Source organism: Mustela putorius, unplaced genomic scaffold (genome assembly GCF_011764305.1).
Source record: "Mustela putorius furo isolate JIRA1106 unplaced genomic scaffold, ASM1176430v1.1 tig00003909_pilon_pilon_pilon, whole genome shotgun sequence".
Classification (NCBI taxonomy): Eukaryota; Metazoa; Chordata; class Mammalia; order Carnivora; family Mustelidae; genus Mustela; species Mustela putorius.
This window is the reverse complement of record NW_025422057.1, coordinates 23,492,174-23,519,653: the sequence shown is the minus strand read 5'-3', so window position 1 is coordinate 23,519,653 and position 27,480 is coordinate 23,492,174. Positions and strand designations below refer to the sequence as shown.

At 41.0% G+C, this 27,480-nt stretch overlaps 1 pseudogene; it reads right to left on the bottom strand.

Moving 5' to 3' along the window:
* Positions 1-4,399: 4,399 nt before the first annotated feature.
* LOC123388776 lies at positions 4,400-4,553 on the bottom strand (annotated as a pseudogene).
* Between the last annotated feature and the right edge of the window lie 22,927 nt (positions 4,554-27,480).

The window sequence follows — 27,480 nt, the reverse complement described above, 5'->3', positions numbered from 1 at the left end:
CAATTTAGACTAAGTAACTTTGTCGATCATGAATAGTTATTAAGTGATGAATTTATGTTTCCTAGTCAAGCAGTCTGGTTCAAGAGCCCCCCACGCGTCAAATGTTGGGGGCCAAAAGCCATTAAACAGAGGTTACCAGGGTATTATGGAGGGCAAGTATTGCATGGAGCACTGGGTGTGGTGCATAAACAATGAATTCTGGAAAACTGAAAAGAAATAAAATAAAAGAAAAAGAAAAAAAACACAGAGGTTACCAGATGAGCATGTGTGAGTATCATTTGGAGAGCTTGTAGATTTCGGGGTCCTGCCACAGAGGTCCTGACTAATGAATCTAGGGAAGAATGTGGTAATCTATGTGTTAACAAGTGCCTTCAAGTACTTGGGACGCAGACAGTCTGTTGGACTAATATTTAAGCCCAAGAATTCTGACTGGGGACTTGGACATATGTGGGAGCCCCAGCCACTGACTGTATAATGGGACAAACTGCGTAAACTTTCTAACTTCAGATCTCTCATCTCTTACAGAAGTATGAGAATTTGATGAAAATATAGATATATATTGTTTAGTACAATGCCTCGCAAGTAGGAGCTACTCTGTAAGTCAATTATCATAAAAACGACTGTCACTGTTATTAAAATTAGTTTATCGCTAACCAATAAAGCAATCAATGATAAGTCAAAGCAAATGAATATGATTAGCCATAATATATTGTTAACTTATCATATTAACTTACCATTACTGTCATTATGAGGGTTGCTATTTTTTAAAATATAAAAGCCAGCTATTGTCTCTGAGTCATCCATGGAGCAGAATTCCCATAACTCTGACCCGACCAGTTTAGCTCCGGGAAAACTCAGTCCACGACAGGGGCAACAGGAGGCTGTGGCTTGTTTACCCATAGCCCCCGGAGCAGGCAGCCACCACAGCTTCGGCATTATCAATATGGATTTTGAAATCACCCACGGCTAATAGCCCAAATTAATAGCCTCGGGGTGACTCCAGAGCAATTGAGAAAGAAATATCTATAACTTCACTGAATTCGCCAGCGGCTGTTCAGGCAGAGAGGTCTACATTAATTAACAGCTGTGAACACTGTAAAAACTGGTGCATTCAGGAAAGTGAGGCGGTTGAAATGAACCAAACCCAAGAATCCCACCAGGCTGTCCAGGTTAGGAAGCAGAAGGAGCTTCCCCTGGAGAGGCTGGGCTGGACGCCGCCCTGCTGCCTAGAGGCCTTTCCCCCATGGGGTCAGAGGCATTCTCCTCCACGCCCTGCATCCCACTGCTCCCAGCAGCCCCTGGGGCGAGGCCTGGCCTTTTGGCATCAGCTACAAACTGTAGGAACATTTAGGTTTGGGTTGTGCGTAAAACTGTGCGGTCCTTTTCTTCCGCCACAAAATCATTCTGTTCCAATGGCTTTCTTGAGGTCCCTGCTGGATACTTGGCAAGATGGGAGACTGAATAAGATTCTGCCAGTAAAGAGGGCTGAGGCTGTTAAAACAATGATCATTATCCTTCAGCAGCTTCTCTCGGATGCTTTGCACTTAGGGGACTGGTGCCTAAGAATACTTCTAATCTCAGGCAAGAAAAAAACCCGCATTTAGGATAAACCGCTGGTGTCCAGAGCCTACAGTCATCAAGGCAGTTGTCCCAAAGGAGTGTGGAGTCTTGGATCTGAGTCTCATTGTGTCATTTGCTACTTGACTTAATTTAGGTAAGCCACTTAACTTCCCTGCATTTCCCATTTGTGAGCTGAGATGAATGCTGCCTACCCTGCAGGGATATTATAAGATTCCTTAAACTAATGTATGTATCATACACATTATACATATACTCTCCTAAATGGATATAATATATATTGCATGGTATTCACATTTTAATTATGGTTTTTTTGTCTGAGTACATTTCTCCCTGTGTGATTTTATTCAGTGGTATAGCTTTAAATACCATCAATATGCTAAAAAGTACAAATTTTTATTTCTAGCCAGGACGTCCCTCCCAAACCACAGACTATATATAAACTTGTCTACTCAACATCTCCTTTTTGATATCTAATGGGGACTTCAAGCTTAACATGTACGACACTGAGCTCTCACAATCCATTCCCCATCGCTGGTGATGGCTCAGGCCCCCAATCCTGCCACCATCTTTTTCCTCCTACTCCTCACAGCCAGTCCACACAGCAAATCCTGTTGGCTCTGTTTTCAGAGAGACCACGAATATACCTCCTTCGTGTCTCTTCTATCACCACCCCTGGGGACCGTCATTTCTCCTGGGGATCATCACCATCGCTTTTAAAACTAGGTACCCTGCTTCTGCTTTCCCCCTCCTCACCAGGGTCAGTGTCTCCCCGGCACGGTGGTCAGGGTGAGTCTGTTCAGATCACATAGCCATTGTGTTCAAAACCTCCAACTAGTTTCCCATCTCAAAGTTAAGGTCCTTGCTTTGGCCTACAAAGATTTACGTGGTGTCTGTGCCCCGTGACATCACCTGCCTGGTCTTGTTCCTCCTCCCACACCTGTTTACTCTGCTCCAGCCACACTGGCCTCCTTACGCTTCCTTGCACATGAGAAGAAGCTTTGGCTTCAGGGCTTTTGCCCTTTGTGGGAATGCTTTCTGGAATTTTCTTCCCTTGGGTAAGTAGGTAGCTTAGTCCTTTACCGCTTTCAGGTTTCTGCCCAAATAGAACAGAGAGCTAAGTTTCCCTGATCCCCTATGAAAATAGTGCTTGGCTTGCTGCCCCACATTCCTTTTTGTGTTCACCTGCTTCCTTTTCTCCCTGACATTGATCACCATGAGACACATTATACATTTAAGTCTCATGTCACTTCCCAACTAGAATATCAGATCTAGGAGAGCATTACATTTTCTGCTCTGTTCCCTGCTCTAATCCCCAATGCACAGAACAGGGTGTGGTACTTAGTAGAAAGGCAATAAATACATAATTTAAAAAAAAATCAATGTATGCATGAATGAATGACTATGACTAGTGGAGCTGGTGTATGCATGGAGCTTTTTGGAACTTATCACAGGTCCATAAGCCCTGATCTATAGCCTTTGTGTTTGTTTTGTTCGTTTGCTTGTTTTGTGTTTATTCTTGCTTGGTCACATGAAGTTGGAGTCAATAGCAGGGGATAGAAGTTAGAAGTTCCTCGTCAGTGTAGTCCTCTCAACATGGCCCATGAAAGGAAAGCTACATCACACTCATCCAGCAATGTCTGGGCCAGGGTGGTACCTCGAGAGTCCTGGAGAGCCCAGCTGTCCCACTCATCAGGGGCTTGCTCTGACCCCAGAGGACTCTGGGAAGTACCACTCACTCAATGGCCAGTTTACGGGTGCTCTCCTTCCTCCCAAGGTGAACTAGTGAAGAGAGACTCCATCTTGTACCCCTGCAAGCTGTGGACACAGACAAAGTACGTCCTTAACTCCTGTTAGCAGAAATGCTCTCTGGTAAAGCCAAGGTTAATGGCTAAGAAGGGCTTTGGGATGTTATCATTTATAAAGCAAAGAGTTTTGCATTAAGAAACAGACAGGGTTCTAGTATTGATTGTCCACTTATTACCCTCTAAGACCTTTAGGAAAATTTCTAGGCTCTCTGCCTTTGCTCTTCCCAACTGGTTAAAAGGGCAGGCTGGACTGATGAGAACTGGTGCCCAGGCTGGTCATGAGCCGTGGCCTAGAATTTACTTAGATTTGTGCTAAATCTTATTTCTGCAAACGAAGCTGTGTTGTCTCTGGCAAGTGACTTCACTCTCTAGGACTTGATCCTTTATCTGCCAAATGGAGGTAACAACAGATTTTAAGGTTAGTTATAGGGTAAATAGAGATAATGCATGGGATAAGCTTAGATTTAGGTCAGCCTTATAAAAAGTGATCATTATGTTTATTAGTAATGTGATCATCCCCATCAAAAAGATTCCCAAGTTTCTTGACGTGTGACATTGGCTTCCAGGATTTTCTTATGAGACATAATTTAGATTTAGAACTCCATCTATCTATTTACAATCTATTCCATTTGTCTATAGGTTAGCATTTCATAAACAGGCATTAGACAGATTTCTTAATCTAATTGTGTCTGCTACCTGGAAAAAGGTAAGTGAGAAGATTGTCCTTGACAGGTCATCTGCCAAACACACGGGGGTACTGCGAGCCCCAGGCAGTGAACTGGGGGGGGGGGCGGGGGGAGGGACAGCTGCCGCCATATGCCTGAGCTCCATCTGACCCTCTCGTGGATGGGACAAAGGATGATGGTGGGATGCTAGCTTTTCCAGACCAGCCCCACTGGTCACTGCCCAGGGTGAGGAGAGTGTCAATGGTCATGGGGCCAGGATAGAGTGGGGGAGGTCTGGTAGGGCCCAAGGGGCTGGGAGCAGGCAGCTGAGGCAGGGAGGCTGGGGGTGTTCAGTGGGACAATGGAACATGCACAAATGATGAAGTGGAGTTTCTCACATTTGGGGAAATCGCAGGTCAGCACGTCAGAGTCCAGTGAATAAGACTCACTCAGGAAAAAAACCACCTTTGTGATCATGGTATCTCCCCTACCAGGTAACTATACCTGTGTTGGGTTTTTTTGTTTGTTTGTTTGTTTGTTTGTTTGTTTTTTTAAATAGAACTTCTAAAAAATTCTAAATAATCAGCTACTTAATGAGTTTTTTCTTTCATTTTATTTTATTTTATTTCTTTTCAGTGTTCCAAAATTCATTGTTTATGTACCACACCCTGTGCTCCATGCAATACATGCCCTCCTTAATACCCACCACGAGGCTCACCCAAACCCCCACCCCCCTCTGCTCCAAAACTTCAGTTTGTTTCTCAGAGTCCATAGTCTCTCATGGTTTGTCTCCCCCTCCGATTTCCCCCAACACCCTTCTCCTCTCCATCTCACAATGTCCTCCATGTTATTCCTTATGCTCCACAAATAAGTGAAACCATATGATACTTGAATCTCTCTGCTTGACTTATTTCACTCAGCGTAATCTCCAGTCCTGTCCATGTTGATACAGAAGTTGGGTATTCGTCCTTTCCGATGGAGGCATAATACTCCATTGTGTATATGGACCATATCTTCTATCCATTTGTCCATTGAAAGGCATCTTGGTTCTTTCCATAGTTTGGTGACTGTACCCCAATGTCCACAGCAGCAATGTCTACTTAATGACTTTTGATTTAATGTGTTTTTTCTAATTAAAGTGTAAGCATCAGGTAGGCAGGCCCCACCTCTCTCTTGTTGACGGCTTCATTCTGATGCCTCGCTGAGTGTCAGACACATGGTTTATACCCAATGACTACTTACTAAATTATTTCTATTCAGTGCCTAACCAGGATGGATAAACTGATGCCCAATCTCTTGAGATTATTGTCTGGTAAAGAATGCCCTTAAATATAAGCAAATCCTAGTTTGGTGTCAGGAAGAGACTAGTTTCAAGTTTCTTTCAAATTCTTGCTCTCTTAGACCTCCCCCTCTCACCTCTTTGGGTTTGAAAACCTTTTCTTCAGCCTTTTGCAGTATCTTCACCCCTGTTCCCTAGATTAGAAGGTACATATATGTTCTTCTTCCCTACATTTGTCCAGTCAGTGAGACTTCTCATTTATTCAGGTAGTAGCATCTTTACATAAACATTTCCTAGAATTTTCCTTTAAACTGTCTGCTATTATGTAAAGGTGGAAGTTGGGGTGCCTGGGGGAGCTCTGTTTAGCATCTGATTTTTTACTTCAGCTCAGGTCATGATCTCAGGGTTGTGAGATCAAGCCCAGTGTTGAGCCCCATGGCAGGCATGGAGCCTGCTTGGGATTCTCTCTTTCCCTCTGTCTCTGCCTTTCTCCTATGCCTGGGCTCTCTCTCTCTCTCTTTCTAAAGTAAGAAAATTAATTAATTAATTAATTAAAATAAAATAAAAAATGAAGGTGGAAGGAAAGAGTCCAGTAATGCAGCTTGCAAAATAAGCTTTGCAGAAGAAAATGGTCTTCCAAATAAAAACACATATACTGGTATATTTAAGTAACCTTGCCACATAAGCAGTCCTGAGCTTCCTGTGAGTTTCAGCTCCCTGGACTACATAGTTTGGTAATCACAAAGTGCATATGGAAAGCAGAGCCCAGTGTCAGAGTCAGAGTTTCAGGAGCATTTTGAGATGGTCTCTAATATATTTGTCATTGTCTACAGCCTAATAAGACTGTGCTTCCTTTTCACCTTTCATTTTATCATTGTCTGTAATAAAGGGATGCATTAATTTAATCCATAAATACAGATATGATGGTTTTATCCTGTGGCTATGAATGGTGCTTTAAAATAAAGAATCAAAATGATAAACCAGTGTAGTAATTTACCATAATTACAGCAATGAAATATTACTTTGAGTTAGTCCTGACAGTAATACACAGCTCAGGAACTTCTGGTGAAATCCGCTAAGTAGAAGAGAACAAAGGGAGGAGGAAACGAGATGTGAGGTCGTGCAAGGTTTCTAGCCACTAGTCCAGACAGTTGGGAAAATAAATGCAAGCTGGAGGGCTCAGGGAAAGATCTGCCCTGGGAGGAGATGCCCTTGTTTTCTCTGGAAAGCCCGCCAAGTTTAGGAGACTGGCCACAGTTTAATTAAAGTCTGCAGCTGGTGTGAAAGCAAAGGAGAAAAAGAAATTAGGGCAGCAGAAAAACTAATGAAAGTCTAGAATCTCATTTTAAACTTTTCTCTCTGTTATGAGAGAAATACGACTTGTCACATGTGCCTCCATTCATAGTGACAAAGCCCTTGGGGAAGGAACATTCTAGACTATGAAGAGAACAGACCTGTAGTCCAATCTCTTTGGATCTGACCACCACTGCCTTTTTCAGTGAAAACTCATCAAAATCTTTTTGTTTGTTTGTTTGTTTTGAAAACCAGATTGGTAAAAGAGAGCAGCACAAATTTAATATCTTCAGGTTTAAATACAGGAAAGTCCATCGAAACTTTGCGCCAACCTTTGCAATCTGAAAGGGATTCATAATCAGCCTGCATGGCTATATTTGTCAGCGTCTCCAAAGAAACTGAACCAAGAGGATACATAGTTCCTATTGTGGAGACTGGAAGTCCAGAATCCATGGAGTAAGCCAAACAGGCTTAAAACTCAAGCAGGGTTTCTATATTATAGTCTTGAGCCTGAATTCCTTTTGCTGTCAGGAAAACTCAGTCTTTCCTCTTAGGGCCTTGAACTGATTGGATGAGGCCTACCCACATTATGGAGGGTAATCTGTTTTATGGAAAGTCTACTGATCTAGATGTTAAGTTCATCTAAAAAATACCTAGACTGCAATATCTAGCCTGATGTTCAATGAAATAAATGGGCACCATGGTCTTGTCAATGTGATGCATGAAATTAACTGTCAAACCACCTCATATTAAAAATAATATAGTAGTTAATATTTATGTAACATTTCCTTTTTGTCAGGTACAATGAACTCATTAATTCTCACAACAGCCATATGATACAGATAATGTTATTATCCTCAATTTTTGGATGAAAAAACTGAGATATAGGAAAATATATTACTTTCCAGGTTCATAGAGAGTAGGGATAGAGCTAGGATTTGAACTCAATAGTCTAACTCCCAAATTTGGGTTCTTAAGCACTGAAACATGATGAATCCGGGCCAGTTAGTTAACTTCCCTGAGCTTTTATTCTTTTGTGGGAAAACATACATAATAGCAAATAATGTGTGGTTTGAGGAAACAATTAAATCAGAATACACATATAAAGATCCTAGTATTCTACCTAGTAGATAGTAAGTGCTCAATAAAATTTAGCTTTCTTCCCTGACCTCAAAAGTGCTTAATTTTTAATTTATTTTTAAAGGTTTAGTTATTTATTTGAGAGAGGGAGAGGTGGCAGAGGAAGAGATAATCTTAAACAGACTCTGTGCTGAGCTCAGAGCCTGACACTGGGCTTGATCTCACAATCCTGAGATCATGACCTGAGCAAAAACCAAGAGTCACATGCTTATCTGACTGCACCAACCAGGCACCCAAATTGCTTAATTTTTTATCACCATGTCTATGTTTGGAGATCCCTTCATTCTAGAAAGACTCACTAAGTATTAAGAACTTAGTGTTATTAAATAGGATTATTTTTATAATTATTTGCTTGATAATAATCTCACCTGATAATCTCTAAGCTTCATGTAGGCTAGAATCTGTTCTATTCCATACTGCTCTTCAGTACTGAATGCAATCCTTGGTATATAGTAAGGTCTTCAGTCCATGAAATAAATCAGTAAATAGATTAACAAATTATTGCTTTTCATTGTCCATTAACAGGTAAGAAACTAAAACAGAATGATTAAATGACTTGCTTAGGTAGATGCAATTTATAGATGATGTATCCAGGTCTCAAGAATTCCATTTTTTTTTATTTGTCTCTTTCCAGAAAAGCAATGTTAGATGTATGCAGAGGCATATGCAATCTTAAGGTTCATCATCTCCCTGCCCAGTTGGAGTTAGAGAAGTTTTAAATAAAATTCAAGTGTTAAGTGATATTGACCTCCATGCCTGGGTGCCATAGATGGGTCCTGACCAGAATCTGAGAGTTGTTGACCCTAAGAGCCTTCATTTGGAGTGGACATCTTCTGATCAGGCAGATGAATAGCTTTGGAGCTTAATAATTAAAGGGTCAGTGATTCATACAAAGCAGTTCCACGTTTAGACATGCATTACTTGCTCTTCAAAAGGAAAAAGGAAAAAACCCACACCTTTATCCAACTTTCACTTCTCTTGACCTCTCCCTTTTCTGGAAACTTATGAGAAGTACCTCTACCTCTATAATTTAAATCTAATGACAATTAAAGTGCAAAGTCATTACCCACTTTTATTCAATAGTTTCTGTCTTATGGACTGATGGAAGGAATTACACATCACTACAGAAGTGTGTGTGCTCACTCCATCTATCCCTGCCTCCTCCTGCCCGAGATTTGCTGTCTTTGCTGTAAGAGACTGATCTTAGATTGAAGACATAACACATGGGACCTGACTTGGCCACTCACATGCCAAGTAAGCTCAAACAAATACCTGAACTTCTCTGCCTGACTTTCCTCACAAATAAAATGTGGGTGATAATTTCTACCCTGACACTATGGAGAAGTGAGATTTCAATGGGGTGATATAGATAAGAGCTACTTGAACATGACAATAAGTAAAACATATAAATAAAAAAAAAACAAGAAAATGTATAAACTATTATTATTACTTGGATTTTTTGAAAAAGAAATACGTTCTACTTGATATTGAATTTCCTTCGCACTATAAATTCAAAGTCTAGATCTCAAATAAATAGATAAACAACTCACAGTCCTTGAGGCATTATCATCTTTTGGTAATTCTGACTTCTCTCTGAAAACCACAGTTCCAGTTGGTCACCCTTTACCTCCTGATCTCCTATAGACCCTTGGTTGCCATTCTTTGTACTTTCCTTCCCATTTCCACAGCCAACACCTCAGTTTAAAACTTCATTGTTTTCTAAGAGGTCTTTCTGTTTCCTGTCTCTCCTAGACTGACTCTCATAATGGTTTTCCACTGCCTAGAGAAGATTCCAAATCCCTTAGATCTCTACAGCTTGGAACTATTGAGACGTTACTGCTTTGTATTTCCAATTCCATAAAGAAACCCTGTGCTCTGAAAATGTGCTCATCTTACTATTTCCTCGAAGCTTCAATGTGGTTTAAGTACTTCACAAATTCCTTCTTTCACACCCTATAAACCATCACACCGGGGTTTTATTCATTTTACGGAAACTCCACAGTCATTTCTCTCCCTTTCCTGAAAACTTCTGAGATCACTTTGTTCTTAGAGCAATACCCTTCAGATTGATTTTTAAGGTCCTTCAAAATGAACTTAGCTTATGCACTCCACCCCTATATTTCTTCCCCAAACGGGCTATTCATAACAAACTTGAATACCCCCTTGCTTCCTGATACTGCTCCCCTGTGATTCTTTTCCTGGCTCAATTTCTCCTCCTGCCCCTTTTCTGTTTATTTAAATCCCAGCAGTCTTTATGAAAGCAGCTTCTGTAAAATCTCCCCACAAAGTTTTCTTTGTTGCTGCCTATTTTCCTTCACTGACCTCCAAGAAAATGGAGGAGGTAGTATGGTGTAGGAGAGGCAATAAGGCATTCTAGAAATAGAATTTCATTTGGAGTCACACAGACCTGGATTTGCAATCCCAGTTTGGCATTTAGTATCGGGAAGTCCTTGGGAAAAATCACATAACTCCTTGAGCTTCCTTTACCTTATCTGTAAAATAGGAATATTAATTATAACTTTACATAGATTGTAGTGATTGAATGAGGCAGTTTATATAAAACATCTGCCACATAATAGTCCCTCAACAAGTGGTAGCTACTATCATTATGAGTACTGCCTCTGTTGCTCATTTGGCATCTACCATATGCCACCTTGTGTTATTATTTAACTACTTTATGGGTTTATATCTGTCTCCTATAAAAGTGGCTTTCACGGACATGCTGTGTATTACACTTCTTATGAATGTCCCAGAGTGGTAAGCACAATGATGGTGTCTTACCATTTATTAAAAATCTAAGAAGCTCATCCCTTGAAAAATTCATTTCAGTAGTATGCCTTGTTACTTTAAGCATATACAGTTAACTATATATTATCAAAACTAATAAAGCGTTACTAAGTAGAAATCCTTCTGGATTCCTTTTGCATGTTCTGTGAGAATCACTTTACATTTCTATCTTCTTGCCTTGGTGCCATTATTTGAAACTTAAGGAGAGACTCAGACCATCTCTTGGGGTGATCACAGATTACTGGGTCTCCTCACCTCAACCACACTGAAACAGAATATTTCATAATTTACATATATAATGGACACATTGGGTGACTCATAAGCCCTCTGAAGGATGCAAGTCTTTAACATAGGAGTTGAGAAACTTGGAGCATAGTTTTTTACCTCTCTGATCCTCAATTTATTTTGTAATTTTTAATTTTTTTTTAAATTTTAAAAAGATTTTTATTTATTTGAGAGAGAGACAAATAGTGACAGTACATGAGTGGGGCGGAGAGGGAGAAACAGGCTCCCCGGTGAGCAGGGAGCCCAATGTGGAATCTGATTCCAGGACCCTTGGATCATGACCTTAGCCGAACAAAATAAATTGAGGGGCATCTGGGTGACTCAGTCGGTTACATGTTTAACCGACTGAGCCACCCAGGTGCCCCTCAATTTATTTTTTAAGTACAAATGATCATAGCTCTCCATAGAACTTGTAAATACACACACACACACACACACACACACACGCACCAAAACGCCTCTTAGCTCATTGTTTGGTACATAGTAGTTACTTAAGAGCCATAGCTGTAATTATCCTTGTCAGATCAATAGCTCTAGGCACTGTTATCCTTGTTAGATTATTAAAAACACAGTCTCAGGATCTATGACTTAAAAACTCGATCCAAATCTGCCTTTTGACAAAGATACTGAGATTATTGGAAAGCACAGTAAAGTTTGGGAAGTACTGCTCTAGATCATGTTCTCAATCCATAGGTCTAAGGAGGGACCAAGGACACTGTATTCCTGACAAGCTTTAAACAGTACCTGTGCTGTTAACCCACAGTCAGCCCCACATCTAGCCAGTTTGGATCACTGGCCCCAAACCTGGCTACACATTGGAATTAACATGGCAAGGGGTTTCAGAAAATATGGGTGACTAGTTTTGAATCTCTGTTATTTCACTGGAATGCACCGCAGCGTCAGCATCAGAACTTCTAAAATTAAATAGCTTCTTGTAAAACTTGGAAAAGTTTGAGAACCACTGCTGTAGATTAACCTAGTTGGGTTTTTTTTCATACATAAACCAAAAGTAGCATTTCAGTCAAGACATTACATCAATCATGGTTTAAAAAAATTCATCATTGAGATTTTACTAGAGATATTTTGATAGATAAAAATGTAAATATATATATATACATACATAAACAGACAGACATACAGATCAATTTAAATCCTTTTAACTCCTGACTTGGTCTTGCCTAAGAATAACAAAACAAAGTTGAAAGCCTGTGAAAAATAAGAGTTCCAAGATAGAGTGAAGGCAAAGGCTGACGCTGAAATAGTTTGGAAGGAAGCTCCATCGAGCTCTCGAAGCATGAGGGAATCTAGGCACCATGCTTCTGCATTGCCAGATTTTCGCTTGTCAATACATCAGAATTAAGGTTGAGCCAGAAAAACTGTTAGTGATGTCAAATGGGATTGTTGCAATATGTTCTAAATCATGGTTGCCAGGGGTGGATCTTGGTGACTTTTGCAACTTTCTTCCCAAATCTCAAAAGAGAGATAGATGGATGCATTCTTTTCAAAAGGTAAACAAGAAATATATTTAGAAACAAGTGATCCTTTGGTGGGTGGTCTTGTGTGAAAATATTCCACCTACTGGTAAAGCCTGTGAAAAATCGCGTTGGGAATTTCATCCTTAAAAAACGATTGTAGGATATCATCAGGGTGGGAGTTTTTTCCCAGGCGCAGGCAAAAGTGCTATTTTTTCAACATAAACTATTAAGGGATACGTCTTGGCTCTAAAAAATTCAGTGGTTGACATTACTCCAGATATGCCCTTCATGTGAAAGAAATCCTGAACTTAAAATCACTCTCAAGATTGTGTTTATTCACACTAACTAAAAATATACCAGAAGGAAACTTTGAACATGCCTAGTATGCTTTCACTTTGTAAAAATGGAATGGATAGCTCTGCAGGAAAAAAAATATACAAAATACGTTGTAGCCCATTCATTCAAAAACATGTTTGAAAGCCTACTGTGTGCTAGACTTTTTAATTTTTTTTTAAGATTCTATTTATTTATGGGGCACCTGGGTGGCTCAGTGGGTTAAAGCCTCTGCCTTCGGCTCAGGTCATAATTCCAGGGTGCTGGGATCGAGCCCCGCATCAGGCTCTCTGCTCAGTGGGGAGCCTGCTTCCCTTCCTCTCTCTCTGCCTGCTTGTGATTTCTGTCTGTCAAATAAATAAATAAAATCTTCAAAAAAAAAAGATTTTATTTATTTATTTGACAGAGACAGACACTGTGAGAGAGGGAACACAAGCATGGGGAGGTGGGAGAGGGAGAAGCAGAATTCCCACGGAGCAGGGAGCCTGATGCGTGGCTGGATCCCAGGACCCTGGGATCATGACCCAAGCCAAAGGCAGATGCTTAACAATGGAGCCAACCAGGTGTCCCAATGTGCTAGACATACTTAAAAGACCTTAAAATAATGCTCTCTTCTCAATTTTAATCTTAAATTCCTTCATGCAAAATAATTTCAGTGTGGAAAAAGGGTGATGTGAGCAACGAGCAGTTGTTGAAAACAGAAATGGGTCAGGCACTGTGTTTGGCCCTTCACCTACAAACTTGTCTCTTCAGTGTTCATGGCAGCCCAGTGTGGGGTGGAACTGGAATTATCCAAGATGTAGGATGTGGCATCTGAGACCCAGGGAGATTATGTAACTAGAGGTGCTGTAAGCAATGGGCCCAGCATTTGAAATCTGATCATCTGAATCCAAACCCCACTTTTTAGTCACGAAGGAGGAAATAATTACACCTGAACTGAGTTGGGCATGTTGTGGGAGCTGAAGAACTCATCCAAGGGACACTATGCCTATTTTAAGAGAAAACTGATGCTTGTTCACAGGAAGAATTATCTCTACTCAGTCCAGGAAGCTTTGATGGACAAAAGAACTCCATTGTATCAATGCCCTGCAGCCAAAACTCCTCCCGAACACACCAGTAGTTGAATGAGTCTTGTTTATTACTCATTGCAACAAGGGAGAGCATGCACCAGGGGAACTAGGAAGTCTCAGTAAGACGGTGCTACAAACTGTCTATTAAAGGATCTGGGCTTTGGTTGGGTGATTTTTTTTTTCCCCCAAGTTGAAGGAAGGAAAGATTTCCTCTAAATGGGATGCTTTTGGGAAACGGAGACAATCCCATGATCTTGTTTCTCAAGTTAATTTTTGAGGGAAGCAGGGAGGGCTAGGATAAAGGGGTAGTTGATCCAGAAGCAGCTGTCACTCACACAGGCTGAGAGGAGGACTTTGGCATTCGGGGGGTTGCACCTTGACCTTGTCTTGTCTGTGCTTATGGGAGGTAATGAAGGGGCCCTGTTGTGTCTCACTTTAGGCTGGTGTCACAGTGGCTTTGTCTGGTGTTGGTGTTAGAGTGTTGATGTCTGGGACAATAACAGCCTTGCTGTGTGTAACAGCCCAGCTTCTAGAAACACGGAGATATAGCTGTGTCAGACCAGTTCCTAGATGTCAGGGACAGGTGGGTTCTTTTTGGTTTTTTGTTAGTTTGTTTTTGGTTTTGTTTTAATAGCTTACTGATAAAGATAAGGACCCTTACCCCCCCCTCCCCCGACCCAGTCCTAGCCCCTGGAATCTTTGGGGAAGAGATCTGAAATTAGACATAGGGTGTCTAATTGTGCATCTGAGGGAGTATTTAAAAGCATCAGAGGGAGCTTCTGCATGTGTGGCTCAGGAATGCTTCTTAGGTCAGATGGTCAAGATGGCACCTTAAACTGGGAAGGAATTTTTGGAAAACTAAGAACAGATTTGCCACTTGAATTCTTTTTTGTTGAGTTTGATTCTTCAAACAGCACACATCCATCCTCACGGCAAGGGACTGATTTATTCCTTTCTCTCACCAACCATTCATCAAGCAGTCAGCAAGTTCTGTAGAATCGACCTCTATTATAACTCTTAAGGATTTAATTACAAAGCAATTTAAACACACAGTCATGTATAAGAATAGTGTGATCAACACAAATGTCTCTCTCTTTTTTTTTTTTTTTCAGTCCCCCATGTAAATGTCTTAACCTTCAGGACAAGAAGGTATCTACTGTTTTCCTCTCTTTTAAAAAAAATTTTTCTCCAGAAATTTATGAAAGTAGGACATGCAAATTAAGAATCAATCAGTACTATAAAACTTCCACAAAACACTTTCTCTTTGCCTCCCCGCTACTCCAATTTATCCCTGAATACCTTGGTCCCCAGAGTCAGTTACTATCAATTCTACATATAATTATATATATGTATCAATTATACATAGAACTGATAGTTACTGACCATATATATGTCTATCAGTTTGGTTTGACTTCCATATTTCTAAGTGTTATACTATTAGCAATTGTTGATTTGAACTGTTGACCATCACCTCTTCACTCTGTAGTATGAAAAATGAGGATTTAGCCCTAGCTCTGCCTCAAGCCCTCTCCCACACCTCTCCTTCCCTCTTGTTCCTCCATTTACACAATATTATTGTAATCTACTTTTGCTTAATTGCCCATTTATCCGTTACATTACCTGACTTCATATGTGTCATTCAATTGTAGGGCACTATGATTACCTTTTTCTTTATGGAAGCACTTTTTACATTGGAGTTAATAATTGCTTTTATATAAAAATGTGCTTAATTTTCAATATATAACCATTTTCCCCAAACTCTACAAAAGAAGTGGAGACTCCTTCAGAGTACCTTCTTCCATAGCAACTGAGCTAATATTTAGAAATGTTTTCTTTTGAAACGATCTGCTCTAGATCGGTCTTCTGCTCTAGACTGGTTGCCTTCTAATCTGCTTATCTAGCTTTTTAAGACTTTTTCCACCCCTCTTCTTGTGGTTGATCTTATATTGCCTGGAAGAAGTGGTCTGTTTTGTCCTTCTTAGTCTATTCCCTCATTTTGGAGAGGCACAACTTCAAGTGGTTTTTTGAGAATGACACGAGGGGAGTCTCGATGCCTTGAATTTCTGAAAATTGAATTTGCTATTCTCACATTGGATTGATGATGTGGCCAGGGATGGGGCCATACATCAGAAATCAATTTTCTTTTAGAGTGTTGAGGTAGGTGGTGGCAGGATGGAGTAACTGGGTGATGGACATTAAGGAGGACATGTGATGAGCACTGGGTGTAGAGGCAACTAATTAATCATTGAACACTACATCAAAAACTAATGAGATACTATATGTTGGCTCACTGAATTTAAATTAAAAAACAAAAGAAAACATTGTTTCATTTGGCTTCAAGTAGTGCTACTGAAAAATCCTATACTGTTTTAATACCTATTTTTTTGTGTGTAACCTTGTTTGTTTATTTTCTAAGATACTGTAGAAACTTATTTCTACAATTTCTAAGGCAGACCAGACACTAACTAATTAAATAAAAGTTCTGTTCTATGAAGAGAAATTGTTGAGTTATTTGTTTAGTCCTGATAGTTACACCGGGACGGGGTGTGGGGGGGGTGGATTCCAATGGCTATATCTTTGACTTTTTCTCTAACCTATCATTCTTTGGAAAGATGGAACAACAAGCTTTGTCTGTACCAAGTCCAGGCCCAGAGTTTAGGGTGGGTGGTGATTGTTGGGGAAGTCAGTGCCAGCATTGTTGGGGGTGGGGAAAATTTTTAAAAAGTTATGGGCAGTGGTTAGGGTAACTTCAACTCAACTGTGTTGTTTTTATCACATCGTCACTCTCTCATTATGTCTTGTGTCTAGGGTCCCCTAGAACAGAACAACACTGGCTTACATGTTTTACAGAATAAACCTCTCATTTGGGTGAAGAAAACATGGCTGCCTGGCGGGTTGGAATAGATAACAGGCCGGGGTTCTGACTTTTCTACCAGCATCTCCACCTTTATTTTCCCTCTAAGGCTTTGCTGATTTCTTCAGTGGTGTTGATGCCCAGAGTTCTGGTCTTCTAATTGGCTTACATTGTACTGGTTTCCCCCTGTGCAAGCATTCAGGTTTCTTAGAAAAATCTCATCCTTTCATCTGTTTTCTATATTCCAAAATCATCTTGAGATCTCCTCTCCTAGACTGTTCTCTTTATATATTTATAGCTCATTTTAATTTATTTTCTTTTATTTAATAGGGTTTCATGAGGGAACAAGGATTGAGTCAAACACGACATTGGCAATTGGAAGTTTTCAAACTTTTCTTACTTGCAAAAGCTCAGGTGTTGCATAATTAGCTAGCCACATATGCACTGTTCTTATAGGGGATGTTAGCTCTATCCTGTGCAACAGGTACATTTTAAGCCAATAGAAATAATTCTTGCCACTTCCAGTAAGATTAATCTGATCACAGATTTCCTTATTAATACACTCTTGCTAAGCTTCCTAATCGTAGTTTAGTAACTGCCTCAAATCCTTTGTGAAATATGTAGTAGGGTATACACAAATGAACAAATAAATGAATAGTATATGAATGCCTGTTGTTTATTAACACAGTAGAGCAACAAGAAAACAAATCCCCTATCCAATACAGTGTGGTCTTTGGACATCTGTTTGAGTAAGAAAATGTTCCGACTTCAAGAGCTTTGTGGAAACTGTCACCACAATATCAGGTTAACTTCGAAGCTGACCGGTGTGAGTGATCCACTGATATTTTTCACATTTACTGCAGTGAAATTATCATACAGTTATTTACAAGAGTGAGGTGGGATTTCAGGCTTCTGCGTATTGCCACGTTTTGACAGGGATGTGCAGGAAAAGGAAGAACAGCATGAAAAAACCCACATCCCCTCGGCAAGCATCCATCTTGCTCTAATATGCCGCAATACCTCTGGACTTCTCTAGTACTGATAGCCCTCTTTATACCAGGGAATTCTGAAAGCTGTCTCATTACTGCACTGAATGGATAGTGGTGTTTAGCCAATGCCATTTCCAGGTCTCCCTTATCAATGTGGAACGATCCATCATGGAGGTCCATTTCCCTCAGATGCATTTCTCAGTGTGGAATGCTTCTCCTAGTAACCAAAGCTGCCCTTCCACATCCCTTCACCATCGCTCTTTCCCTCTCTCACGGAGGAGGTGTGCCTTCCTCCCCCTCTCCCTCTCTCTGAATGAACACCCTCTGGGCTCATCTTGAGAGCGTGTGTGATGTGTTTGACAATCATTGATGCATTGCGAGGCGTTACTCCTGCAGTAAGCCATGTAAGGCATGAGCTTTCCTGACAGATTAGAAGGTGCTTTGTAACCAAGGGAAAATCAAATCAAATGCTTGTCATAGGGAATTCCAAGCTATGTAGGAAAGCAGAAAGGGCATGGAAAGAAGGAAGAACTGGGAGAAGGTGAAAATGCAGTCTAATAAATTCAATGCAAATGCCAAAAACAGCGGCAGTTGACGAAACATTGCTTGAAGGCTCCTGAAGGATGAGTTCTGCTTCATGGCAAAGCACTGATTTTTAACAAGAAGCCTACCCAAATTTAGAAAGTGCAAAAAAGGAAAATGGTCAACAAAGCCACGATATCTCTAATCAAAGGAAATTTATGTTGCCATTAAAAATGTTGGCTATGAAAAAATTGTAACAGTAGGAACAATGCTTATTGAGTTATGATGAGGGGGAGAGGGTTGTAAATTTACAAGGATGACAGCTACACGAGACTTATGCCTAGAGAAAAGGATGAATCTCCACCAGTAAATGCAACCGAGTGTAGTGAAAGCTCAAGGGGAAGAAATCCGGGAGGGAGAAACACCATGAGGGACCCTCGACTCCGGGAAACAAACTGTGGAAAGGGAGGTGGCTAGAAGGAGGGTGACTGGGTGACGGGCATTAAGGAGGGATGTGGTGTGAAGAGCACTGGGACTTCATGTGCAACTAATGAGTCATTGAACCCATCAAAAACTAATGGTGTACTATATGTTGGCTAACTGATTTAAATAAAAAATAAAAATCTAAGGAAGTGGTAGAACTTTGTATATCTTCCCTTTTTATAATTTTCATTAAAGTACAAGTCACTCCCCAAAGGAACTCCCCAAAACAAAACAAAACAAAACAAAACCAAAAACAAAAAGCCATGGCTACTTTTCAGAAGGAAGAAGTCTAAGCCAGCTTCAGGGTCTAGAGGAAAAGATTCAAACTACAGAAGCATGAGGGGGTACTATGGAATGTGTAAACCAATCTGGGGTTTTGGTCTAAAGGAAATGGAACCAAAGAAAAAGCTAAGATTAAAGAGAAAAGCAAAGACAGTACTGCTATGTACTTAGCAGTACTTAGTTATGTAGTGGTTTATAGAAGTAAAGTCACAAAACTTAATAGTGGGGCTGGACAGCTGGGTGGCTCTGTCAGTTAAGTGTCCAACTCTTGGTTTCAGCTCAGATTGGGCTCTGCGCTTGGCATGGAGTCTGCTTCAGATTCTCTCTCTCTCTCCCCTTCCCATTCACACTCTCTCTCTCTCTCTCCCTCTCAAATAAATCTAAAAAGAAAGCTAATGGAGTGTGACACACTTTATAAAAAGTGTTTTAAAAACCAAGGAGAAAAACCTCTTTGAATGTCCTGAATATATAATCATTTTAAAAGGTAACTTTCCTTAATTTTTGTTTGCTTGTAAAAGGTTCTAAGTGCTCCAGAAACATCCTGAGAAGGGTCTAGGAACCAATTTGGACAAGGAAGATATATGGGAAGATATATGGGTAATATATTTATTTCTTAAGTAAGAATTAATTAAACTATGATACATGAACCTGTAAGTAGTATGCACTCATAAAAATGATAAATATCAAAATTATAGAAGCATGAAAAATGCCTACAAAAGATGTAAATAAAAAAATGCCACACAACTTTATGTAAACACTGATTACAACGATGTGAAATTTTATGTGTGTATAGAGAGACGTAAATAGTTATGCTAAGGGGGATGAATCCTTATAAATATTTTTCGGTGCAACTCTTAAATATTTAACACTGTTTTAGTTTGTATGAAACTGATATAGGCCAGATGCATGCAAACACTATGGCTCAAATTAATTGCAAACTAGACTAGCAAGGAATCCAAAGATGGCATCCTGGGGTATTTGGGATAAATTTGAAGGCTGGGGTAGGGAGCACAGACGTCACATGGGAACATTCAGCAAACCATGGAGAGATCTGCTTGGTGAGGAAGGGTGTGGAAAGGGGAGGGAACTTGGATAGAGCAGGAAACTTTGAAACACTGGGCACTGTAGGATTCTGGTTGAATTCATCTGTTGGAACTAGTTTTCCTGCACCCAGGTCAAACACTCTTGAAGCTTCTTTCAATGCCTCTGGGTGCTGTCCTCTCAACTTGAGAATAGCACGCTCACTTAAAATGTCAGGAGCTTGCCCGTGGTCCTTGGAATGAAAATCTTGCTTCATACCACCAGCCCCCAGGCCCCGTAGCACGTGGTCCTGTTGACCTTTCTGACTCATCTGCTGCCTCCGCTTCCCCAAGTTCGTGCTCATTCAAAGTTTTCTCCTGCTTCAGGCCCTGGCGGTTGCTTTTGCAGATCTGATTTCGCCTGGCTCTTCGTGGCGAGCTCTTGATCTCTCAGCTCTGTTCAAGTGTCATCTCTTCAGAGAGGTTTTGCCATTACCCTCCCTAAAGTGTGCCTTCGCCCACATCCATCCACCCCAAGGTGATATCCCCAGGGCCCCACTGTGCTTACTCCCTTCACCAACTCCGAAGCAGTACTTAGTTATGTGCTTGTTCATTTATTTATTTAAATTTAGCGTCTCTATTGTAAGACTACATTCTCTCCGGGTAGGAATGTTACCTGCTGTCCACCATTTTATCGGCAGTTCCCAGCATCATCTTTAGCATGTAGTAGGTGTTCAATAAATGTTTGGGAATTAATGACCTCCTGACTGATATATTAAGTGAATGAAACATCCTGTCCCTTCTCTTCCATCTTATCAAGTATTTATTAAAGACTACTATGCCTGGAGATACCACAAGCGTTCTGAAACCATAGAAACGGTTAAAAGAAGTGTACTTCTTTTATTTGTGAGTTATCTCAACTTGCTTTGGATAGCTGAAGGTCAGTGGAAGACAGGATGACAGCTCTGGGTCACACAGATATGTATTCAAAGCCTCCGCTAGCTGTGTGATTTTGAGTGAGTTGCTAAAACTTCATCTGGTTTCTTTTACCAGAACATAACGGGTTAACAGTAAATACAAAGCATTATAATAAATATTATTATATGATCACTATTATCCTTGGTATTACAGCTTCCATTTAAAAATGATCTCAGGTGGTGGATGACACAATCTGCCTATGCTGGGTTACTTTTATTCCTATAACTACTTGGTGTGGAATACAGTCAAATTTTATTATAACAACAGTATCAAGTCCACTATAAAACTATTGAACTTTAAGCTCTATTTAAGAGGGTTTTATTAGGTGAATACCCAGAGTGCCTCATCATAAATTCTCTCATAGCCCAGTTCCCAGCAACAATGTTGTAGGATGTAGAAAAGGGGAAACACAGACCAATAAGTCAGACAACCCAATCTGAAATAAACTTGGGTGCATCTCAGTAAAGAGGAAATCCCACACACTTTGTGATAGCACAACACCAGACTTAACTGGCAAGTCGGTCCTAACTGCTGCCCAGCCGATTCCCAGATAGGAAAGGTCAAATATTCTCTTATGATGGAGTAGGCAAAAGGGAATGTGGAAGTCAGACTGAGGCCTCATCATTTCAGTACCCTTACAAGAATGCTGTATCACCTCTTATATGAATTTTTGCAATATGCTTATTAAAGTATGCAATACAGGATATTGCTGTACTAATAAGAAAGCTACTGTATCTTCACCTTTCCCAAAGATATATCGCACATGAAGCAAACACCAAGATCCTACCTTAACCATGGCCTTCTAAGAGAACCATCTAAGGCCCTGGTGACTGAGCACCATTTCTGGTGTAGGTGCTTGTGGCCTTTAGTCTGATCGTCTTAAGAAGATAGCTTCTTAAGATCACTTCGGTGTGGGCCTTTGAAGTGGATTGCCACTGGTTTCTGGGAAGGTAGTATGGCAATCGGGATAGGCTGGATTGTGCTGTGACAGCCAAGAGTCCCCAGTCCGTATCAGCTTTACCCAAGAAGGTTGATTTCCCCATCACATCCCCACACGTCCCCAGAGGGGCAGCCGGGTAGCTGCTGCAGCTTTGTCTCTGTGCTCACTTCGAAGGGCAGGCTGACAGGACAGCTGTCATGGAAAACAGAAAAGACCGGACACAGTGAATTGTGCACTGGCTCTTACCGTTCTCATTTCGGTTTCCTTCTCCTTCATTGGCCAAGGCAAGATGGGACACAGTCAAGTCTAACTGCAGGGTGGCAGGAAAGTAAAATCTCCCCGTGGAACTGCGAAATCAGGTAATGGCAAATAGGAAGACAGTCTACCAGGGAACTGAGTGGAAGTTACGTTCTTGACCACTGGGCTTGATTTGTGATGCTACCGGCACACACACACACACACACACACACACACACAAGGGTGCATATGCACTTACACTCATGTCCCCCCAACATGCACATGTATCTGTATGCACACACACATGCATATGCAGGTGTACACACACATGCCCACAGGTATGTATATACACACATACATATATGCCAAATCTGTATGCTGTGCATGTGTGTGTACATGTATGTGTGTATGAATCCAAATCTGGAAACCATTCCCTCACATTCCCCCTGCCCAGAGTACCATTTTGGTGTTGTATATATTTTCTTCTTTTTATATATCTCTATATTTTTAAGTGTTCTACAATGAAACAAAATGTTATTTATTATTTTTTAAAGATTTATTTATTTGTTTTAGAGAGAAAGAGCAGGGAGGGGAGAGGCAAAGGGACAGGAAGGCAGAGTCTCAAACAAAGCTGAGTACAGAGCCCAACAAAGGGGCTCGATCTAATGACCCTGACATCATGACCCTGAGATCATGGCTTGAACCAAAATCAGGAGCTGATCACCTAACTGGCTGAGTCCCCTGGGCACCCCTTATTCTGTTTTTTTTTTTTTTAAACAACTGAGGGGCATCCGGGTAGCTCAGTCAGGTTAAGCCTCTGCCTTTGGCTCAGGTCATGACTCCTTAGTCTCAGGATCAAGTCAGCTCCCTGCTCAGAGGGCAGTCTGCTTCTCCCTCTGCCCTCCACCCCTCTTGTGCTCTCTTTAGCTCTCTCTCAATCTGTCTCTCAAATAAATAAATAAACTCTAAAAAATAAATAAATAAACAACTGGTTAAATGTTTGAACTCTACGTCTGGTCTTTGGTTCCGTTATCCAGGTGAGTGAAACAGATGGGCCCTGTGGTGGTCGTCAGCACCACGACTGCCCAGGTGAGTCGAGTCAGCGCCTCACGTGGTCAACCATCTTTGCCATGGAGCCCGTTCCCCCCCACAGGGCAGTCGGGACTTGTCTGAACTTGGTTAGAACCAGCTCTCTCAACATAGTTTAAGCAAGTGCTCTGGGGAACTGCTGCTAATGTTTGCTCGGGTTTCAAGGCTCATGTAACATGCCAGAGCGACCAAACAAGTGTAACGAGGAGGAGTAAATAGGACAACAGCAAAGTGCTCTCTGGAGAAAGATGCTCGAGTAAATGGAGAATGGCCGCCACGTTCCTCACTCTTACTGCAGTCTTTGGATGTCAGACTCAAGGTCCTTCCTGAACCGTAAGTGGAATGAATTTTAGACATGCAATTTACATTAACTACCTTTTACTTATCTATCGATGACAAACTGGGCTCTTGACAAATTTTCTCCCGTGTGACGTGCTGTGTGCGGAATGACTGGCTGGGTTAAAGCTCTCTAGCGAAGAAAGTTATGTTTATGACTGAAACTCAATCCTGGCTCATTTTCATAATGATATTTTATGATGATGCAGCTGGAGAGGAAAGGTCTGTGGCACTTAGAAGATATATAGAAAGTGCTAGAGGTACGATAGGTTTCTGTCTCGTCTCCTGTAGTTGTATAGCATAGGCACAGTAGAACAATAAAAAAGTGAATTAAAACTGATGAGAAACAAAATGAGGTAAAATGAGGCAAAGGGAAAATAAGAGTAAAAATGTCATGTGGCGCCAGTATAAGGTTGCTCCACCACACACATGCCTCAAAGCTCTGTACACCTGCTAAGCCACCGTTGGGGTTGTAGGTGTTTGGGGCCAATGGGAAAAGGGAAACACACCCTTTTCATAACGTATAGTGAACAAAATATTTTAAAAAATAAGAAGTGGTTAGAATCAAAAATATTTCTGGCAGGGAAATGACTAAGAACAGTCCCTCGTGGGTATTCTTAGACAATTGATGAAATAGAGGTTATAATTGTGAGCGGAGAGGTCAGGCTGCTTGGGTTTGAGTCCAGGCTCCAGGCTCTGGAACTGACCCCTCCGTGCCTTCTCGGGCAAGGCTGCACGAGACCATTTGGGCTCTTTTCCTGGTCGCTAACTGAGAATAACAGTGATCTCTTCATAGGATCCTTCCAAGGTTCATAATAGTAGCTCCAATTTAGTGACTTTCTATCCTTGATGGTAAGATCAAAATTTCACAATAATTTCCCCACTGATCGAAATAACATGTTTCAAAGTGCATTGACAGAAAGTGAGGGGAAGCATGAAGAACTGGCAGAGAAGCAGGAGGACGGAGCGCACCGCAGGGGTTAGGGAAGAAGCCGTTGGGTGCAAATGGGGAGGGCGTTTGGGAGCAGCTGGTGCGGCATTTCCCCTGAGTGCGTTACCTGGATTTGGCACAAAAACAGGTTCTTTACCAAATAAGTTTGGAAAATTCTAGTTTAATAAATGGAAGGCTTTTTCTTGACTTCCTGAATTCTCAGAGCACCCTGCTGTGTATTCTGAACTTCTGGAGGGGGACATAATATGTAGCATTTGCCGAACTTGGTGGACTAAAGAATTCTTTCTGCACTGGACTGGACATCTTGCGGAATTTATGTCCCAAAAGACACACTTAGGAAATGCTGGTTGAGGAAGGTGACAGAATGGCACTTCCTTCAGGCAATTGGTCATAAATATTGTTTTTATCAACTGAGTTTTTGAGTTCGAATTTAGAGTTTGAGTGTAGCTGTGGTCTGACTTGAGTGAAACATGTCTTTTCTCAGCCTACTTGGAAGGAGAGATAGACATTCTATAAATACTGAGAGGCCGGAGGAAGGCAGGTATTGACTATTTATATCATTTTAAACCAACAAACTCATTTTGATCAGATGTGTAAGTCACTTTGTCCCCCTGGATGTTGGTTCTCTGGGGTTTTGGTGGAGTCTTGCAAAACTTGAAGGTCCCATTCCTGCTTCTGAGTTCTCCATACTACTGATTATATAATCATATAAGTTTATACCATCAACCTGCATATTCATGCTAATTGTAAGTCCCAAATTCCAAAGTATATGAAGGAAAAATTCTTTCCCATTGGGCCTATAATTTCTCAGCTCACTTCTTTAACTGATAATATAAAATATGTAGTTTTTTAAAAAAAGCATGATAATGTGTATATATGTATACATATACATATCTCAACATATGAGTTGTCTTCTGGAGAGAGGAAGGCATCTTGTGATCTGCAGTAATTATGTGGGTTCAGTTATTTGAGTTCCTGAAATCTGGGTGACCTAAAGGTTAAGGTAATTAATCATATATATATATAATGTAATATATAATATGTAATGTATTTACATATATTAAATATATATATGTATATATATATATATATTTATACCTGGTTTCTGTATCTTAAAAAATCCTGTGGATATTTCTTTCTTTCTTTGGATCATAGACAAAAAGAGGACCAGTGTAACTATAAAATGATTTATAAAGAGAAATTTTCAAAGAGGGATATGAATTGGAGAGAATTCTGAGTTGAGGATTTGGGGGCTCTTGAGGAAATGGGGTCCACCTTGCTCTTATGCTGGCAAAAAGCACGAGACAGCAGAGTTTTAGGTCAGTTCTGGCAGCAAGGGGCATGGTGAACATTCGTTATGTGGCAAGTTCATTTTTTTTATGCATCGAAGGTCATGATTTGAAACAAACACAGATATATATTATAAAATGGTGCCCACCAAAGCCACACTTAAGTTTTTGTTTATTATTTGTGAGCATGCTCGCAATTTTCTGAAACACTGGAGGATTACAAACTTCTGTGGTCTCTGGAAATGAGTTAACATCTCATACTTTACACAGCAGAGTGGAGGCCGGGAGTCTTTGGGAAGCATCTTCCCTCTGCCTGGCCCAGCGAGTCCTTGAGATGCACAAGATGTTTACAGACACCTTCTGAGTCCATGCTCTGGGGCAGTGATAAACTTAAATTTTGCCTGGTTATTTCACCTGCTCCAAACATCAGGAGGTTTTGTCCTCCATGATGCTGTGTGTGGCCAATCACATTTTCTGCCTTTCCAGCATCTCTCCGTAACTCACTGCCTGTCAGCCCTGATGAGCATTAACGAAGGCGATGACTTGTGTGCCGCTTGTCATGTTTGAAGAGGTGCATGGTTCTCTACGGTTACTGCTAACCGGGGAAACGGACGACTTTTGTCCATACCCGCTAATTGGTGTCGAATCACATCACCTGCATAGCAGAGACAGGCACAAATCAGACAGGCAAAGGGTCAGCCCCGTCTCTGCCCCACCAGGGCCCAGCTGGCATTTCAAAGCAGCCACAGTCTCGCATTTAGGACCCCCACCCCCGTTCCCCACTGCCTGTCCCACTCTAGAACCAAAACAAATTTCGGCCTAAATTGCCTTAATCTTCAGGTCAAACAAATTTCAGGGACTCGAATAAGTGAACCCATATAATTACCGCAGATGACAAGATGCCTTCCTCTCTCTGGCAGTGAACTCTCGGAGAAACTGTGCTGAATGGAGAGCTTATGACGAGGGTTAATTATGACAAGGGAAGAGCTTTGCTCACACGGAGTCCTTTTCCAGTGGTATTTTGTTGTTGTTTGGTGCCGTGATCCTCAGGCACTCAAGCCACTCATGTCTTAAATTTACAAGGGAAGAGAGTAAACAATTCACTTTGAAAACAACCTCTCCCTTACAGAGCCCTTTGACATTTCCACTTAGAACACTTAGAAAAATGTGATTTCTTATTGAAAAGAAATGAGAAAAAAAAATAGAGACAGTGGCCTCCAAAAGACAAACAAGTTGCTCTCAAATCTTCAGAGTACCGTCCCAGGAGCCTCTGCCACTGTCCCTTCTGCCAGGAACACACCTTCTCCGCATTCTGAGCTCCTTCCGGTGCCACATGGTAAGAGTTGAGAATACCCCTCACCACCTCCACCCCATGGAAAGTCCCCTCTGTTATTCTCTTCCACAGCATTTGGTTCTGTTGCTTTATAACATGTGTCCCAATTTTAGTTATTGGTGTTCATTGATTTTCTAATTGTTCATCCCTAAGGGGGCAGGGATTTTTGCTCTTTGGTCACCACTGATTCATCATGCCACCCACATGGTAGGTGCTTGACTAATTTAAATAAAAAGGAAAAAAGGAAGAAAGGAGAGAAGGACAAGAGTGAAGAAAGGAGAGCAGGAGAGAGAGAGAAAAGTTTTAAGATAATGAGAAGGAAGGAGGGAAGAAGGAAGAGAAATTGCCTTGATCACCGATAGGTTATATACAGAGAAAAATCTGTTGGTATATATGCTACCTCTTCTTTTTCTACTCATCAGTCAATGGACATTTGGGCTATTTCTGTTATTTGATTATTGTAG